Genomic DNA, 19,164 nt, shown 5'->3' on the forward strand with positions numbered 1-19,164 from the left:
TTCGTCTGCCATTATATTCTGAGTTCAAATTCTGCCAAGGTTGACTTTGCCTTTCATCCTTTCGGGGTCGATAAATTAAGTACCAGTTGCATACTGGGGTCGATCTAATCGACTGGCCTCCTCCCCAAAAATTTTGGGCCGTGTGCCTAGAGTAGAAAAGAATACCTTCGTTGTTTTTAATAATTAACAATTTTTTGGCATATAGTCATTAGTTTCCTCATACAGGGTCACTTTTGGGAATGTATTTACTACTATATGTTACCTTAGTCCAACTAATACTTTGTGAGTGAATTTGGTCATGAAGACCCCCCACAGGTGAAACTTAGACTAGCAAGATACTGACTCAACCATGTTTGCTTCTTGTCTTGGCAACATGTGATTGTTGTAAATGATTGTCATTCATTTACAATATTCCGTGAAAATAAGGTGACGAGCTGGCAGAAACATTAGCACACTGGGCGAAATGCATAGCCGTATTTCGTCTGCCGTTACGTTCTGAGTTCAAATTCCGCCGAGGTCAACTTTGCCTTTCATCCTTTCAGGGTCGATAAATTAAGTACCAGTTACTCACTGGGGTCGATATAATCGACTTAATCATTTGTCTGTTCTTGTTTGTCCCCTTTGTGTTTATCCCCTTGTGGGTAGTAAAGAAATAAATATTCCGTGAAAATATGTCTGCCCATAGGAAAATATTACCCTTTTTGGAAGCAGTCAAGGGTTGGTGACAGAAAGGGCATCTGGCTATAGAAAATCTGCCTTGGTAAATCCTCCTTTCTGAGCTGGCATGAAAGAAGTGGATGATGATGATTGTGTGTGGGCATGCATAGTGTGTTTGCAATAAAGTTTACATTCTCTTGCCTTAGTGAACTTTTTTGACAGTTCTTTGTCAAGAGATCACCTGCTGTCTTTGCTTTGATGAACATGTATTGAGTAAAAAAAAAAAAAAACCTCACTTGAAAAACAGGTTAGGGTTAGTGACGGGAAGAGCATCTAGCTGTAAAAAAAACAGTGCTTTGATATGATGTCTTCAACTGACCCTGGCTTGCAAAGAAAATAAATACATCCCTGTAACTTAGTGGTTCAGTAAAAGAAATCAATAGAATGAGGACCAGGCTTAAACAAACAAGTACTGACATCGGACTAAAAAAATCTTAATGGTGGTGCCCAAGCATGACCACCCCCAGGCAAATAACTGAAACAGGTAGGAAGATAAAAGATTATAACCAGGATTATCCGTTTGTCATTCTTTTTGGATTAACCAGTCAATCATTCCTTTTCAAAACCAACTGTTAGGATTTTGATTTGGGGATACTTTTAGCTGCCATTTTAAGCAGTGACTACATGGGGTGGGGGGTCCCCCCATTGGCTCATTATTTCCTGGTTGCTGTGTAAGATCCAGGTATAGATATTTGCACAGATATTTGACATTGAAAGATTAGGTGTGAGAGGCTGAATATTTGGGCTGGATATGACTGGTTTTAAATGCTAAAGTAGGGGTTCTCAACCATTTTTTATCTATGGACCCCTTTGATTACTAATTTATTCTGGTGGACCCCCATAGCCATTCAATGTTTAAAAGTTAGTTTTGAAGAAACCTCTTTCAAAATTCCTGTTTTGTTTTTCACACATTAACTTGTGTAGGTTGAACTATGTAAAATGTCAGAGAACGAAACCTATCTGTTTCTTGCAATACATACCAATATATACATCAAAAGCACAATTTTTTCTGGGGCCCTTAAAATACTGTTTGTTTGTTACTTCTCGAGCCATGCCTGGCTCATAAGGGCCGGTTTCCCGGTTTCTTGGCATATAGGTTCTTCACCTGGACGGGATGCCGGTCCATCGCAGGTGAGCTGCAAGATGCAGGAGGAAAGAGTGAGAGAAAGTTGTGGTGAAAGAGTCAGCAGAAGTTTCGCCATTACCTTCTGCCGGAGCCACATGGAGCTTAGGTGTTTTTACTTATAAACACACACATCACCCAGTCTGAGATTTGAACCCGCGATCCCTCGACTGCGAGTCCGCTGCTCTAACCACTAGGCCATGTGCCTCCACTTAAAATACTGTTGTGGATCCTCAATTTACTATTTTGTTGCATGGACCTCCCACCACCTGGAATTATATATGGACCCCCCCCACACACACACACATGCAAGGGGCCATATGGACTCTGGTTGAGAACTACTGTGCTAAAGGGTTAACCCTTTCGTTACCGTATTTCTATTGAGATGCTCTGTGTTTCTTCTAATAATTTTAAATATAACTAAGAATTTAGTAAAATAACATCGTTATCATTAAGCTAGTGTTAGGAACATAAATTGTGACTAAGGTTTGGTGAAAGATTTTAATTCATAACTTATGAAAACAAGACATTTGTACTAAAGAGCCAGAGCCGGTTTCAGCCGGGTTGGTAACGAAAGGGTTAAAAGGGTACAATGTTGTTGGAAGGAAATTTGGTTGCTATTTTGAAGCTGGTTGAGTAACCATGTATGGATTCACTGTTGAAAAACTTTAGAGTTAGTGGTCGCTTAATTATTCTCCTTGTAGCTAACATATATCTTGTATTCTCCTCTCTTTCTCTCTCTCTCTCTTCAGCCTCTCACCCATTTTTGTCACTCTCCTTTATATCTTTACATTCACCACCACCCCGCCAGCTCTTCCTTCCTTCCTTCCTTCCTTCCAGCTTGGCCCAACACTTTATTTAGAGCACAACAAATGCTTTATTGTTTGAAAGCTCATGTGTGGTTCTCTTTGTGTTTGTTTATGTGTTTATATGAGTGGATGTTTATATGTGTGTGTTATTCTGTTGAACATCACTGCCAATTCATCTCACAAGGTCTGTTTGTGTATATTGGCGTGTATATACATGTGTATATACATGTGTATATACATGTGTATATACATGTGTATATACATGTGTATATACATGTGTATATACATGTGTATGTCAGGGCACTCCATTCCTCCTCTACCTCTAACTTCATAAGTTGTCTGGAATTCATTCTAAACAACAAATATATTAATTTGAATAGTCTAAATAATGCTCTGTGGTGAATGAATTAATCCAGTTTATAAGCATGTGCACTGTTATACAAATTATACCAGACCTCTTTAACTGTATCCTAGTTTGTATATATTATCACCGTGACCGACCAGGCTATCGGATGTTGCTACACATCGCTGGTCACAATGCGCTTCGCATTGTTTTAGCCTTCAAATGACGCCACCCCGCTGGCTAAGCGAGCAGGCCGACAGAAGAAAGAGTGAGAGAAAGTTGTGGCAAAAGAGTACAGCAGGGATCGCCACCACCACCCTGCCGGAGCCTCGTGGTGCTTTAGGTGTTTTCGCTCAATAAACACTCACAACGCCCGGTCTGGGAATCGAAACCGCAATCCTACAACCACGAGTCCGCTGCCCTAACCACTGGGCCATTGCGCCTCCATATATATATTATATACATAGTAATAGCTCTATTATCTCTCTCTGGACAGAAGAAAAGTATTTGATGAAGATCTAACAAGACTAGAAACTGGTCAGGTCTCTGTCTTTCTCTCTCTATCTCTTTTTTTGTTTTGTTTTTTTTTTTTCACAGAGTATAAAAATTTGTGATGTAAAAATTTGTGACACAGGAGTGGCTGTGTGGTAAGTAGCTTGTTTACCAACCACATGGTTCCGGGTTCAGTCCCACTGCGTGGCACCTTGGGCAAGTGTCTTCTACGATGACCTCGGGCTGACCAAAGCCTTGTGAGTGGATTTAGTAGATGGAAACTGAAAGAAGCCCGTCGTATATATGTATATATATATATATATTTGTGTGTGTGTTTGTCCACCCAACACCGCTTGACAACCGATGCTGGTGTGTTTACGGCCCTGTAACTTAGCAGTTCGGCAAAAGAGACCGATAGAATAAGTACTAGGCTTACAAAGAATAAGTCCTGGGGTCGTTTTGCTCGACTAAAGGCGGTACTCCAGCATGGCCACAGTCAAATGACTGAAACAAGTAAAAAAGTAAAGAGTAACCGCTTTGTGTACTATACATAGTACACAACATGATAAACATTTTATGTTTATCAAAAACCAGAATATCTTGCATTTCAAATTATCCAACCTGTTATTCACTGAAGTGCTAGAGATGTAGTAATGTTCTCAACATGGCTATAAAGGGCTACTGATCACGCATATTTGCTCAATCAGCAGCCCCTATAAAATGAGGGTCATACATATGAATAATGATGAGTGGGACATGTGATATCCAACAGTTATTTTCTAGGATGATCTTAGTTCATATCTTGTATTTATTCTGTTATTAGACTTTAGCCACGCTGGGACCACTGCCTTGAATGGTTTGGTTGAACACATTGACCCCCCACCCCATCACCCTGCCAGGATCTATTTTTTTCAAGTCTGGTACTTATGGTCAGCACCTTTCACCATATTTATTTCTTTACTACCCACAAGAGGCTACACACACAGGGGACAAACAAGGACAGACAAACGGATTAAGTCGATTATATCGACCCCAGTGCGTAACTGGTACTTAATTTATCGACCCCGAAAGGATGAAAGGCAAAGTCGACCTCGGCGGAATTTGAACTCAGAACATAGCGGCAGACGAAATACTGCTAAGCATTTCATCCGGCGTGCTAACGATTCTGCCAGCTCGCCGTATTGCTAAGTTATGGGGATGTAAACAAACCAGCACTAGTGGTCAAGTGATGGTAGGAAGACAATCACAAACTCAATGATGTGCACACACACACACACACACACACACGCTCACATACACGTGCACACACATCTGATACACAGTTTTTGTGTATCGAATTAACTCATAAGGCATCCATTGTCCTAGAGCTCGCCGTATTGCTAAGTTATGGGGATGTAAACAAACCAGCACTAGTGGTCAAGTGATGGTAGGAAGACAATCACAAACTCAATGATGTGCACACACACACACACACACACACACGCTCACATACACGTGCACACACATCTGATACACAGTTTTTGTGTATCGAATTAACTCATAAGGCATCCATTGTCCTAGAGCTCGCCGTATTGCTAAGTTATGGGGATGTAAACAAACCAACACTGGTGGTCAAGTGATGGTAGGAAGACAATCACAAACTCAATGATGTGCACACACACACACACACGCTCACATACACGTGCACACACATCTGATACACAGTTTTTGTGTATCGAATTTACTCATAAGGCATCCATTGACCTAGAGCTTTAGTAGAAGACACTTGCTTAAGGTATTGTACAGTGGGATTGAACCTGAAACCTCATGGTTGCAAAACAAGCTTCTTAACCACACAGCCATGCCTTCATCTATGTTAGAGAAATAGAATTTACCTATTTATTTACAGATATTCTTTTAGTCTTTAACTGGTTTCAATGATCAGTTTGCCAGCATGCTGGAACAACAGTTTTAATTGGTTATATCAATGGCATTATTTTGTCTGTACTAAGGTGGCGAGCTGGCAGAAGTGTTAGCATGCTGCGCGAAATGCTTAGCGGTATTTCGTCTGTTTTTATGTTCTGAGTTCAAATTCCGTCGGAGTCAACTTTGCCTTTCATCCTTTCAGCGCTGATAAATTAAGCACCAGTTGTGTACTGAGGTCAATCTAATCGACTGACCCTCTCCCACAAAATTTTGAGCCTTGTGCCTAGAGTAGAAAAGAATATTCAAGGCGGTGAGCTGGCAGAAACGTTAGCATGCCAGGCGAAATGCTTAGCAGTATTCTGTCTGTCTTTATGTTCTGAGTTCAAATTCTGCCAAGGTCAACTTTGCCTTTCATCTTTTCGTGGTTGATAAATTAAGTACCAGTTGTGTACCTGGGTCGATCTGATAGACTGACCCACTCCCCCAAAATTTCAAGCCTTGTGTCTAGAGTAGAAAAGAATATTTTGTCTGTACTTATATTTATTTGAACAACCTCACGAAAAAGGAGAAGAGCTACATTGACCTGGGTATAAAGCAGGGCTGTGGAGTTGAAACAAAAAAACTTTGACTCCGACTCCTGTACTATTGGCACTTCCGACTCCGATTCTGACTCTGACTCTCCTATTTATGCAATTAGGTGATTGTGGTCTACATATCTCATAAAGCCTATACATACGCTTGTACTCTGAGTAGGCCTCTCTGTTATAACTGGTTTATATTAAAGGATAAAGATATTGTGAGTCGGAATCAGAGTCGGTATAATTTTACCGACTCCAACTCCAGCTACCCTTCATTGTTTCCGACTCCACGACTCCGACTCCACAGCCCTGGTGGAAAGGTATTTTCATTACTCACACCAGTTTTTTAGTCCCACAGCAATACACACACACACACACACACACGACAGGTTTCCTTCCACATAGTTTTCATCCATCAACTTTCACTCTCAAGATTTTAATTGACTCAAGGATCAAAGCGTTGTAGAAGAAGGACCAAACCCAGAAGGAAAGACAAGGTTACAAAGTGAACTCATTAACCACAAAGCCATGCTTGTGTTTGATGGTTTTTAGTTAATACAAGGTCAAGTGTTGCTTTCATGTACATTGTAACCTAACACTACTTTGTAAGGGCACTTTGGCTTTCAAAGAATCCCGAGTTGAGTAGGCTTTTAATGGTGTGGTATTTTCTCTTCTTAAGATGCTAACCTTTCTTCTTTATACTCCACCTCCTACATTGACATGATTTCTTTAATCATTACTACTGATGCTGGTACTAACAGTCTCCTATTAACTATAGCCATTGTCACTGCTAATTCACTTTAATCTGCATTGTTTAAATTATCCAAAAGTTTCAGTCATCTGATCTAGTTGGAGTTACCTCTCTTATGTTTCCTTTTCCTTTTTCTTTCTCCCTTTTTTTCCCTTATATTTTAACTCTTTTGTTAGCATATTTCTGTTGAAATGCACTGTCTTTGTTCCAATTAATTTCATAAAACGACTTTGACATGATAAAGCTGGTTTTGGAAACATAAATTAACAGGAAATTTTAATAGATTTTAAATTAGATCACTTTTAAATAGGCGCAGGAGTGGCTGTGTGGTAAGTAGCTTGCTTACCAACCACACGGTTCCGGGTTCAGTCCCACTGCGTGGCACCTTGGGAAAGTGTCTTCTACTATAGCCTCAGGCCGACCAAGGCCTTGTGAGTGGATTTGGTAGACGGAAACTGAAAGAAGCCTGTCGTATATATATATATATATATGTATATATATGTATGTGTCTGTGTTTGTCCCCCCAACATTGCTTGACAACCGATGCTGGTATGTTTATGTCCCCGTTACTTAGTGGTTCGGCAAAAGAGACCGATAGAATAAGTAGTAGGCTTACAAAGAATAAGACCTGGGGTCGATTTGCTCGACTAAAAGCTGGTGCTCCAGCATGGCCGCAGTCAAATGACTGAAACAAGTAAAAAGAGTAAAAAGAGAAAGAGGAAGCTTCTAATATAGAACTAGGGACAGTCACAGGCAAATTGGTATCGAAAGGGTTAAACACCCTGAAAATAGTTTTCATCTACTAATTAATTGTTTGCATTGTCAGCATTAATTAAGGTACATTTGCATAGTTTCATCTTAGATGGCCTCTATCTAAATCATATACCAGTTTTCACCTTTTCCACATTTAACAGCTACCAGTGTCTCTGTCTGTCTGTCTACCTTCATTGAGTAGATTTATGGCCAAAGATGTTGCAGCCGAGATCACCTCTTCTTTATTTCAGCATTTACTGTACATCTAGGCCCACATTGTCTAATACTTGCTTTTTCCCTATTTTTAAGATGGTCAGCAATGATATGAAAGAGGTTGCTGCTGCTGTTTCTAGCAGGTCAAACCACCATATGGAAGCTCTCTGTCGCTTACGACGACGAGGGTTCCGGTTGATCCGATCAACGGAACAGCCTGCTCGTGAAATTAACGTGTAAGTGGCTGAGCACTCCACAGACACGTGTACCCTTAACGTAGTTCTCGGGGATATTCAGCATGACACAGAGAGTGACAAGGCCGGCCCTTTGAAATACAGGTACAACAGAAACAGGAAGTAAGAGTGAGAGAGAGTTGTGGTGAAAGAGTACAGCAGGTGCTGTTTGTGGAGCGTACCATTGATAAAGGTAGATTAGTGAAGAGATTATTTCAAGACATTGAATCAAATACCTGAGTTGATATACACTGTCCTACTGCAAACTTGTTCATTCTGTGTCATTTGAACCACTTCTACTGATTGTGGTATCAGCACTCTCTTGTTATTGTCTGCACTAATAATGCGCTCTCGTCTTTTTGTATTCTATTCTTTTATTCTTTTACTTGTTTCAGTCATGCTGGAGCACCGCCTTTAATCAAGCAACTCGACCCCGGGACTTATTCTTTTGTAAGCCCAGTACTTATTCTATCGGTCTCTTTTGCCGAACCGCTAAGTAACGGGGACATAAACACACCAGCATCGGTTGTCAAGCAATGCTAGGGGGACAAACACAGACACACAAACACACACACGCATATATATATATATATATACATATATACGACGGGCTTCTTTCAGTTTCATTCTACCAAATCCACTCACAAGGCCTTGGTCGGCCCGAGGCTATAGTAGAAGACACTTGTCCAAGGTACCACGCAGTGGGACTGAACCCGGAACCATGTGGTTGGTAAACAAGCTACCTACCACACAGCCACTCCTGTGCCTATGGTATGGTTCAAAAATTTTGATGAGCAAATCTTATTGGAGTCATATTCATTGCTTGTAGTTTTTAGAAGTTAATCAGTCCTGACTAATTATGTAAATGAACATCAAAAATTCGAATGGTAATTGTAGTTAAGACACCAGTGCTGGTGACACATAAAAGCACTGTTTGAGCGTAGCAGTTACTAGCGTCGCCTGACTGGCGTCCGTGTTGGTGACATGTAAAAGCACCAACCGATTGTGGCCGTTTGCCAGCCTGCGCTGGCTCCTGTGCCGGTGGCACATAAAAAACATCCACTACGCTCACGGAGTGGTTGGCGTTAAGAAGGGCATCCAGCTGTAGAAACACTGCCAGATCAGACTGGAGCCTGGTGCAGCCTCCATGGCTTACCAGACCCCGGTCGAACCGTCCAACCCAAGCAAGCATGGAAAACAGACGTTAAATGATGATGATGTCAGCTGACTGAAATGGAAAACACCTGAATTCTGTTAGCCATCCTTGGATGTTGATTTGATAAAGTCTAAACTTCAAATCTCATCCCTTATAGCAACAGGACTGTTGTCAATTAACAGGTGTAGATGTGTTCAAATTTCCTCTTCAGCCACAAGATTACTCTTCATTATGTGGTATATGAAATAAGATGGCATTGGTATGGATCCAAGTCTAAACATATTAGTCATTTACATTTCATAGTATAGGTACTAGATTGGCTCTGTGACTAAGAGGTTTGCTTCTCAGCTACATATTTCAGGTTTAATTCCACTGTATGATACCATGGATAAGTTTTTTACTGAGATCCTGGGCCCACCAAAGCCTTGTAAATGTAATTGGCAGATGGAAATGGAAAGCCTATTATGTATGTATGTGTGTGTATGTGTCTCTATAAACAAGTGTCAACATCATGCAAGTGCTGTCATCTATTTCCAATCTTCTATCAAAATAAGTCCAACTACGGAGAAATATCATCTTGCTTGAAAACAGGTAAGGTTTGGCAACAGGGAGGGCATCAGGCTGCAGAATATCTGCCTCAACAAATTCCGTCTGACCATGCAAGCATGGAAAAGTGCACATTAAAATGATGATGATGATAACAATGAACACAACTTGCACATTATAACTTATTGATGACTATAAGTTTTGTGGTTGTTCCGTTTTATATGATGACATGTAACAGCTACACTTTGAAGATGTTTTGTTTCTTAGCAAAACAAACCTGCCCATTAGTTTTACTTCATATTATCTCTATATTTATAAACGGCAAAATGTCTGTATATCTGTGTGTCCTTTGTACAAATCCACAGTTTTTGACGTAAAAGGCTCGCATTTTCTATGGGCTTTCAAAACTGTCTGAGGGTGGTCGGGAAGATCTTTTCATTTCCCCAGTCACCCCAGAAAGCCATTAAAAAAATCGATAAACCGACCCTTTATGCCCATAACTTATGGGCATGTCCAATCAAAATCGCTAAAACATAGAAATTCGTACGCGGTGCATGCGTACAGCTAGATACGCTAGTAGACTGCCAGCTGTTTTTTGATTGGACGGAGATAATTTTACCCTTGACAGTTGAATGCACGTGCACATTTGCAGACAGTCTGTATGACTCAGCGCATTTTGTGTTTTGGCTTTCAAACATGCACGCTTTTTTGATTTGAGAAATGCAGGGAATGATTAACGAGTTAGACCAAGTGAATGACAACAGAGCGTAATTTTCATGAAAGACCAAATATGCTTCACTAGCACTAGACCTGGCAACGCCGGGTCATTTTGCTAGTCAACCACATAAAACAGCTGTGCATCATTTTCACCATTTACACTTCCATTTTATTCTTACCTTCAAAAACTCATCCTTTAGTATTTCTGTTTCAAACCTCCCCGATTGCTTTCAGAAAATTTTGATATCCAGTGCTTCTCTTGCACAAAAGTAATTTTTAAATTTTGGTGTTTCAAGTAATGAATTGGGTAAAAAGGGTAAAGATCCCCATTGGTCATGAATGACTGGGTTTGCACCTAGAAAGTTCCCCTCTGAGGCACAAGTCCGGGCAAGGTTGTTTATGGAAGACTAGCAGTCACCCATGCATACTAGCCTCGCCTCTCCACGCCACCGATGTTACCCAAGAGAAAGGCAAAGGCTGATATGGCTCGGCACTAGTGATGCTGCGACTCATTTCTACAGCTGGTTGAACTGAAGCAATGTGAAATAAAGTGTCTTGCTCAAGAACACAGCACATAACCCAATCTGAGAATTGAACTCACTACCTCATGATTGTGAGCCTGACACTCTAACCACTAAGCCAAACTATACATAATTACACACACACACACATTATGTCAAAAGAATTTAGAGACTTCAAGAGAATGAAATAAATCATTTTTAATGGTGATACTCAAAGTAGATAAAGCTATAAATATTTATTTATCACCATGATAGATCCGTTGCCACTATACACATTTTTTTCTCTCCTTGTTTCTTTCTGTGTTTCTTTCTGTGGAAGAGTGCAGGTTTGAAATGTTAAAGACTTTTTGAATTCCCGAGCGTTATACTAATACATCTGTTTCTTTTCTACACCACCTGTCTTCGTCTTGTGTTTTTTTCGTCAACTCTCACCTATATATATATATATATATATATATGAATACAAAATGGGACAAAAACGCAAAACATCCAGATAAACGATACAAAAAACACAGACGGGTCATTCGAAGCCTTTAATCTTCAGTCAAGAACTGGATCATCCTCACAATTTCGGCTGATTAATCTTGAGATTGCTCCAATCTGGCCAGCCCCAAGGAAAAACTATATACATACACAGATATGTATAAATACACACTCATATACACACACACACATGGGTATTTATATATATATATATATATATATATATATATATATATATGTATATGTGGAGGCACAATGGCCTAGTGGTTAGAGCAGCGGACTCGGGGTCGTAGGATCGCGGTTTCGATTCCCAGACTGGGCATTGTGAGTGTTTACTGAGCGAAAACACCTATAGCCCCATGAGGCTCCGGCAGGGGATGGTGGTGATCCCTTCTGTACTCTTTCACCGCAACTTTCTCTCACTCTTTCTTCTGTTTGCCTGCTCGCTTAGCCAGCGGGGTGGCGTCATTTGAAGGCTAAAACAGTGTGAAGCGCATTGTGACCAGTGATGTGTAGCAACATCTGATGGCCTGGTCACTATATATATATAATATATATATATATATATATATATAGTAAGGGCATCCAACCATAGAAACCTTGCCAAAACAGATAGTTGGAGTGTGTGGACAGCCTCCTCCCCCCACCTGCTTGCCAGCTCCCTGTCAAGCCTTCCAACCCATGCCACCATAGAAGGAGGACGTTAAATGATGATGATGATGATGATGAAATATACCATCATAGTCATTTAATGTCCTCCTTCCTTGCTGACACACTTACACACTTACTGACATGCAAGTGTTTTGTGTTTGCAGAGAGTCCACCATTTGAAACCAAGTAACTGTCTTCTTCCCCTCCTCTTTCTCTCTCTCTCTCATCTTTGTCCTTTTTTTTTTCCACAAAGGTTTCTACCATGTATGTGACATCTCTCTTGCATGACAGCTTCATATGTCAATCACTCCTGCCAATTTACTCATTTACAACAAGGATGGCTGGCCATGCTGTCAACTAAAGGTCATATTCATTAACATAGATTTATTTATATACACTGCGATGTTTAATCACACACACATACACACACACACACACACCACACACACACACATCACTGTTTCTATTTCTCTCTTCCCTTCTCTTTCTCACTTACATTCCTCCATATGGACATACACACTCACATGTGCACAATATAGTCACACTCACTCACACACACACACACACACGTGTACATATTTGCTTACATATACACAAGATTTTACAGTAAAATGCTACATTTCGTATGTCCCATCCTGGCTGTTGGGTCTAGTGTTAAATGCTGTGGGCTGTGTGTGACAATGTGTGTTTGGCCTTGTGGTTTGTGTGTTGGACTCCCAGCCATGCGGTCATGGTTTCAACTCCAAGACTGGGCAGCATATTTTAATGTAGTCTTGAGTAAAATCTGTCATTTCTTGGTGCTCCTGTCCACCTAGGTGACACACACACACACTCTCTCTCTCTCTCTCGTGTTACAGTCATTGGATTGCGACAATACTAGGATTTAGTCAAGCAAATTAACCATAGTTCTTCTTTTAAGTGTAGTGCTTATTCTGTCTGTGTGTCTATTAAGGAGCTGCTAACATCCAGCATGTGACCACTGAAGGATAGGCGGTGAGCTGGCAGAAATGTTAGCACGCCAGGCAAAATGCTTAGCGGTATTTCGTCTGTCTTTACGTTCTGGGTTCAAATTCCGTCGAGGCCGATAAATTAAGCACCAGTTGCGTACTGGGGTCGATCTAATTGACTTGGCTCCTGCCCCAAAAATTTCAGGCCTTGTGCCTAGAGTAGAAAAGGATGTGAGGACTGTACCAATACTCAGCTGGAGCAGTGTGAGATAATCTGCCTTGCTCAAGGACACAATGTATCACCTGACGAAGGAATTGAACTGACAACTTTTGAGTGTGAATCCAGCATGCTACCCAGTTGGTCAAGTGCCTTACATATTCATATGTGCGTGTGTATATGTATATATGCATGTCTGTGTATATATGTATACTCTTTTACTTGTTTCAGTCATTTGACTGTGGCCATGCTGGAGCACCGCCTTTAGTCGAGCAAATTGACACCAGGACTTATTCTTTGTAAGCCTAGTACTTATTCTATTGGTCTCTTTTGCCAAACCGTTAAGTTATGGGGGATGCAAACACACCAGCATTGGTTGTCAAGAGATGTTGGGGGGACAAACACAGACACACAAACATATACACATACCTACATACATATATATATATATATATATATATATATACATACATATATACGATGGGCTTCTTTCAGTTTCAGTCTACCAAATCCACTCACAAGGCTTTGGTCGGCCCGAGGCTATAGCAGAAGTCACTTACCCAAGGTACCACGCAGTGGGACTGAACCCAGAACCATGTGGTTCATAAGCAAGCTACTTACCACACAGCCACTCACTGCTCTTCCTTTCCTCAAAATCGGTGCTTCTCCCTTATTTTTTTACCTGTGGACCCCTTTGATTACTATTTAATTCTAGTGGACCATTTGATGATTAAAAACTAATTTCATAGATGCTTCTTTCAAAATTCCTATTTTGCTTGTTCATCCATTCACTTGTGTGGCTTTGCAGCAGCATTCTTTGAGAGAACATGTTTCAGTGGCTGGAAATATGTTAAACCAAGTAAAACGTGAGAGAGAAAAAAAATTGTGTGTTTCTTACATGACCGGATATGCTTTTTGCAGAACATTGGACAGAAATAGCATTCATTTACAGCAAATGTATATCAGTTCAAGGTGACACGAACACTCACATGCTCCCCACCACACACATGAGTCAGTGAATGGGCAAACCGAAGTATGAGGCACTCCCCGCACTTGGTAGAAGTTAAACCTATTTTTAATAACAGTGACTGTTATTAAATTATATATATTATCATCATCATCATCGTTTAGCGTCCGCTTTCCATGCTAGCATGGGTTGGACGGTTCAACTGGGGTCTGGGAAGCCAGAAGGCTGCACCAGGCCCAGTCTGATCTGGCAATGTTTCTACGGCTGGATGCTCTTCCTAACGCAAACCACTCCGTGAGTGTAGTGGGTGCTTTTTATGTGCCAGACGAGGCTGGCAAACGGCCATGATCAGATGGTGCTTTTTATGTGCCACCGGCACGGGGGCCAGGCGAGGCTGGCAACGGCCACGAACGGATGGTGCTTTTTACAACATCTAATGTACGATAAAATCTTTTCGAAAAAAAAATTTTATCAATGGCCAGCATATTAAAAAATACCTTTAAACTATATAACCTTTATATATATATATATATATATAACCTTTATATATATATATATATATATATAACCTTTATATATATATATATATAAAACCTTTATATATATATATATATATATATATATATATATATATATATAGTGCTTACAACAGATTTCTTTCAGTTTCTTTCTCCCAAGTCTACTCTCAAGGCTTTGGTCTTACGATATGCCATTCAAAACACTAATAAATATTTTCTTAGCTGCTGTTAGTGTAATTGATTTTACCAAAGGATTTGCACAAATCAAACACATCGATAAACGAAATACTGATTTTTTTTTATGTATTGCATAACTATTTGAGCTTTTTGTGTATTAAACCTTGTATGTTTCTAATATACTTACTTAGTGAACTGTGATTGGATGAAAGTCAAAGTTTACTTCGATTAAATTTCAGTTCAGAATACCCTGTACTGTTCTCTCTTCGATGTCTTCTGACCTGATTTAGTAATCATAATGTCTTGGGCTGACACAAGACCAGTTTTTCCAGTCAATAACACTGGTTCCAGATTATATTTACTTTATTTCTGCAGGATAGTAGCAAGCTGGCCAAGTAGATAATATTTTGATCTACTTAGCCTTTGGTTGAGTTCAAATTGTTATATTGGGTTTTATACATTGCCTCAGTGCTTCTAGCCATAAGGAGGTAAATAGGTACCTATTTCTTTACTACCCACAAGGGGCTAAACATAGAGGGGACAAACAAGGACAGACATAGGTATTAAGTTGATTACATCGACCCCAGTGTGTAACTGGTGCTTAATTTATCGACTCCGAAAAGATGAAAGGTAAAGTCGACCTCAGCGGAATTTGAACTCACAACGTAACGGCAGACGAAATACCGCTAAGCATTTTCGCCCGGCGTGCTAATGTTTCTGCCAGCTCGCCGCCTTAAATTTACCTCGCCAAGGTAAATAGGTACCATCATATCAGAGGGGTGTGTTCCTTGTGAAAGAAGTTAGCCTTACCTGAAGAGAATTCATCTCTCATCTGCTTCTTACTTTGAAGTTGCCATAGCAATACTGAACTTTGATGCCCTCCTTTGGGACATAAATGGATATCTTTTCATCTGGAACTTCTACAGAATGGAAGTGAAAGTATAACTTGATAGGCTTTGAATTCCAAAGACTGAAGAACGAAACTAAACGAATGAGACTAATTTTAGACTGTTAATTAGTGGGATCTTTTTGATTTGAACAGCAGTTTTTTCTAGCGGTGTCATATGAAATTGTCACCCATAATTATGACCCTAGTATCGATCTATTGCATTTCAATCTGTTTTAGGGTTGGTTAGGGTTAGGGGGAAGGGTATCTTTTTTTCTTCACAAATGTAAATAAACCCAATCTGTTGCTTAAACGAGGGACATATTCATACGGCACAGAATGTTTTTTTTTACCTCAATGGATGTCAGTGATTGGTTGAAATTGCAGAAATTGAAGAAAAAAAACAACAAATATCTTACAAACTATAGAATTTTCTCATTAAAGCCAAGAGAAAAAGATATTTTATAAACACATTCTACCAGTACGCAAAGTTTAAAATTTCTTAGTTACCTAGAAATTATGTTAAAAACTGCCGTTCAAACCGAAAAGATCCAATTAGTGTAAATGAAAACTCCCTCTGCGGTTTAACTTGTTTATAATTCAATATCACTGGTGAATGCAGCCATTGATTCAAGGATGACTTGCCTCTCTTTGCCTGTTATGCTTCACTGAACATGCTAATTGCACACGTTCCCTCTTCTGAAGCTAACCTAACTCACTCACTCACTTCTCCCGACGACCACTTCCCCATATTTCGTAGGGGTGGTCTGTCATGTGGTTGCAGTAAATGTGTGTCACTATGTTCTAGGGCTGAAATATTTGTCGTCGTTGAACCATGTGGTAGCTGGGTAGCTGTGAGACTATGTGGTGACTGGACATGTAGTAGTTGTGTGACTACATAGCGGCTATGTAACCATGAGGTAGTCATGTGGCAGTCACGTGACCATCCACCACTTGCATGGCCGTGCACCAGTTTCATGACCGTGCACCCGTTGCTCAACCGTAAAACAGTTGCATGGCCATGTGGTAACCATGTGACGGTCATGTTACCATGTGGTGGTTGCATGAGCTATTGTTACTGTATTTATTCATGTAATAATATTCTCAAGTGTTTGAAGGTACAGTGGTTATGTGGATCACTTGCTGATTATGACCTGGTATATTTTGATGTATCTAACCGGTAGTTCAACACATATTGGTACCAGTTGTATAAGTGGGTATTAAATGGATTTCTGTCAGTTCCAACAATGAGTAATTTCAGTTGTTCAATTCACTGTACTGTCTCTTCATTAAACAATAACGTGGCTAACAATCCAACAGACAGTTGTACAATTCATCTAATTCTCTGGTGGAATTAACATGATACAGTTTGCAACAAACCTGGACCTTTGAATTACAGCTACAGGTTGGTCATCTTATGGGCTTCAGCACAGTTTTTGTCTATTGAATTTTGTTCATAATCCTATATTTGTCTTTTTGGACTGGAACTATACTTTGGTTCTGCCCGTAGAGTTCAGTCAAACAGACCAACACTAGGGTTGGGTTCAAAATTCTACCAGGACACCCGATGAAGGCTGGAGAGTAAATCAACAACCAAGATGAAGACACATATCCATCCAATGTAAATAATGTAAATTTTAGCCACTACTTCACAGCCCGACCAACGTTTCAAGGCCAGTGTTTGTTTGTTTACATCCGTCCGATAATTTAGTTCGCATACAATAAGTACCAGGCTTAGCAAACCACAAAAAAAAAAAACAAATAAAAGAAACAAAAATGTATTGGAGCTGAATTGTTTCACTAAGCCCTTCAAGGCAGTGCCTCAGCATGGCCGCAATCCAACGACTGAAACAAGTAAAAGATTAAGCATCAAAAATAAAATCTCCGAAGTGGACAGATGACTCACTAGCAGTGTGTGTGTGTGTGGGTGTGTGTGTGGTGTTGAAGTAGTGTTGTATGTTTGTAATGTATATCTAGCTAGTAAATAGTTCAAGGTGCTGTTGTGGCTGTGTGATACGAAGTTTGCTTCCTAACCAGATGGTTCTGGGTTCAGTCCCACTGTGTAGCAACTTGGACAAGTGTCTTCTTCCATAGCCTCAGGCTGACCAAAGTGGATTTGGTAGATGGAAACTGAAAGAAGCCTGTTGTGTATATGTATATATCCATGTGTGTGTGTGTGTGTCTTTGTCTGTGTTTGCCCCCCATCACCTCCTGATAACCAGTGTTGGTATGTTTATGTCCCCTCAACTTAGCGGTTTGGCAAAAGAGACCAATAGAATAAGTTTGTTCTTTCTTGAGCCATGTCAGGCTCATCAGGGCCGGTTTCCCGGTTTCCTTGGTGTATAGGTTCCCCACCTGGATGTGACGCCGGTCCGTCACAGGTGAGCTGCAAGATGCAAGAGGAAAGAGTGAGAGAAAGTTGTGGCGAAAGAGTCAGCAGAAGTTCACCGTTACCTTCTGCTGGAGCCACGTGGAACTTGGGTGTTTCGCTCATAAACACACACATCGCCCGGTCTGAGATTCGAACCCGCGATCCCTCGACCGCGAGTCCGCTGCTCTAACAACTTGGTCATGTGCCTCCACAATAGAATAAGTACTAGGCTTAGAAAAAATAAGTCCTGGGGTTGACTAGTTTTTCTCACTAGTAGTAGTAGTATAGTAGTAGTAGTAGTAGCAGCAGCAGTCGCAGCGAGTGAAAAACACTTCAAGGCAGTGCTCCAGCATGGCGGCAGTCAAATGACCGAAATGAGTAAAAGAATAAATTAGGAATATTGAATTTCTAAATGTCTCAGAGAGACATAAGCAGTGGTGGAGCGATATAGTCGTTGTATACTGTCAACTCAATGTGACAGTCCCGTGAGGGAATTACACCACCGTCATTTAGCCCTAGGAAACATCGATGTCTCCTGTCGGCTTTGGCACATTTGCTGTGTCCTTATATTTGCAAAGGGGAGGCAATCACCCCCGCAAGCCGGGACAAGGCACCTGAAGACATATGTTTCTGAGTGTATTGCTCATCGTCAGTTCAGGGTAGCCTGCCTCGCTTGCTGAGATGACTGCAACTCCTCTGCAAATATATGATATTATACTCTTTTACTCTTTTACTTGTTTCAGTCATTTGACTGCGGCCATGCTGGAGCACCGCCTTTAGTCGAGCAAATCGACCCCGGGACTTATTCTTTGTAGGCCCAGTACTTATTCTATCGGTCTCTTTTGCCGAACCGCTAAGTGACGGGGATGTAAACACGCCAGCATCGGTTGTCAAGCAATGCTAGGGGGACAGACACACAGACACACACATACATATATATATACATATATACATATATACGACAGGCTTCTTTCAGTTTCCGTCTACCAAATCCACTCACAAGGCATTGGTCGGCCCGGGGCTATAGCAGAAGACACTTGCCCAAGATGCCACGCAGTGGGACTGAACCCGGAACCATGTGGTTGGTTAG

General features: G+C 40.7%; 1 protein-coding gene and 1 long non-coding RNA gene across 3 annotated transcripts in view; both read left to right on the plus strand.

The window, feature by feature from the left end:
* LOC115215675 (probable E3 ubiquitin-protein ligase IRF2BPL) overlaps positions 1 to 19,164 on the plus strand; it is a 122,272-nt gene that overhangs the window by 54,676 nt on the left and 48,432 nt on the right. The gene's annotated exons all lie outside the window — the stretch shown is intronic.
* LOC118764772 overlaps positions 6,093 to 19,164 on the plus strand; it is a 31,541-nt gene continuing 18,469 nt past the window's right edge. The window contains exon 1 of the long non-coding RNA XR_005000574.1: positions 6,093 to 6,201. This is a non-coding gene — a long non-coding RNA (uncharacterized LOC118764772). The remainder of the gene's footprint in view (positions 6,202 to 19,164) is intronic.

Source organism: Octopus sinensis, linkage group LG9, assembly GCF_006345805.1.
Source record: "Octopus sinensis linkage group LG9, ASM634580v1, whole genome shotgun sequence".
In the NCBI taxonomy this organism is placed as follows: Eukaryota; Metazoa; Mollusca; class Cephalopoda; order Octopoda; family Octopodidae; genus Octopus; species Octopus sinensis.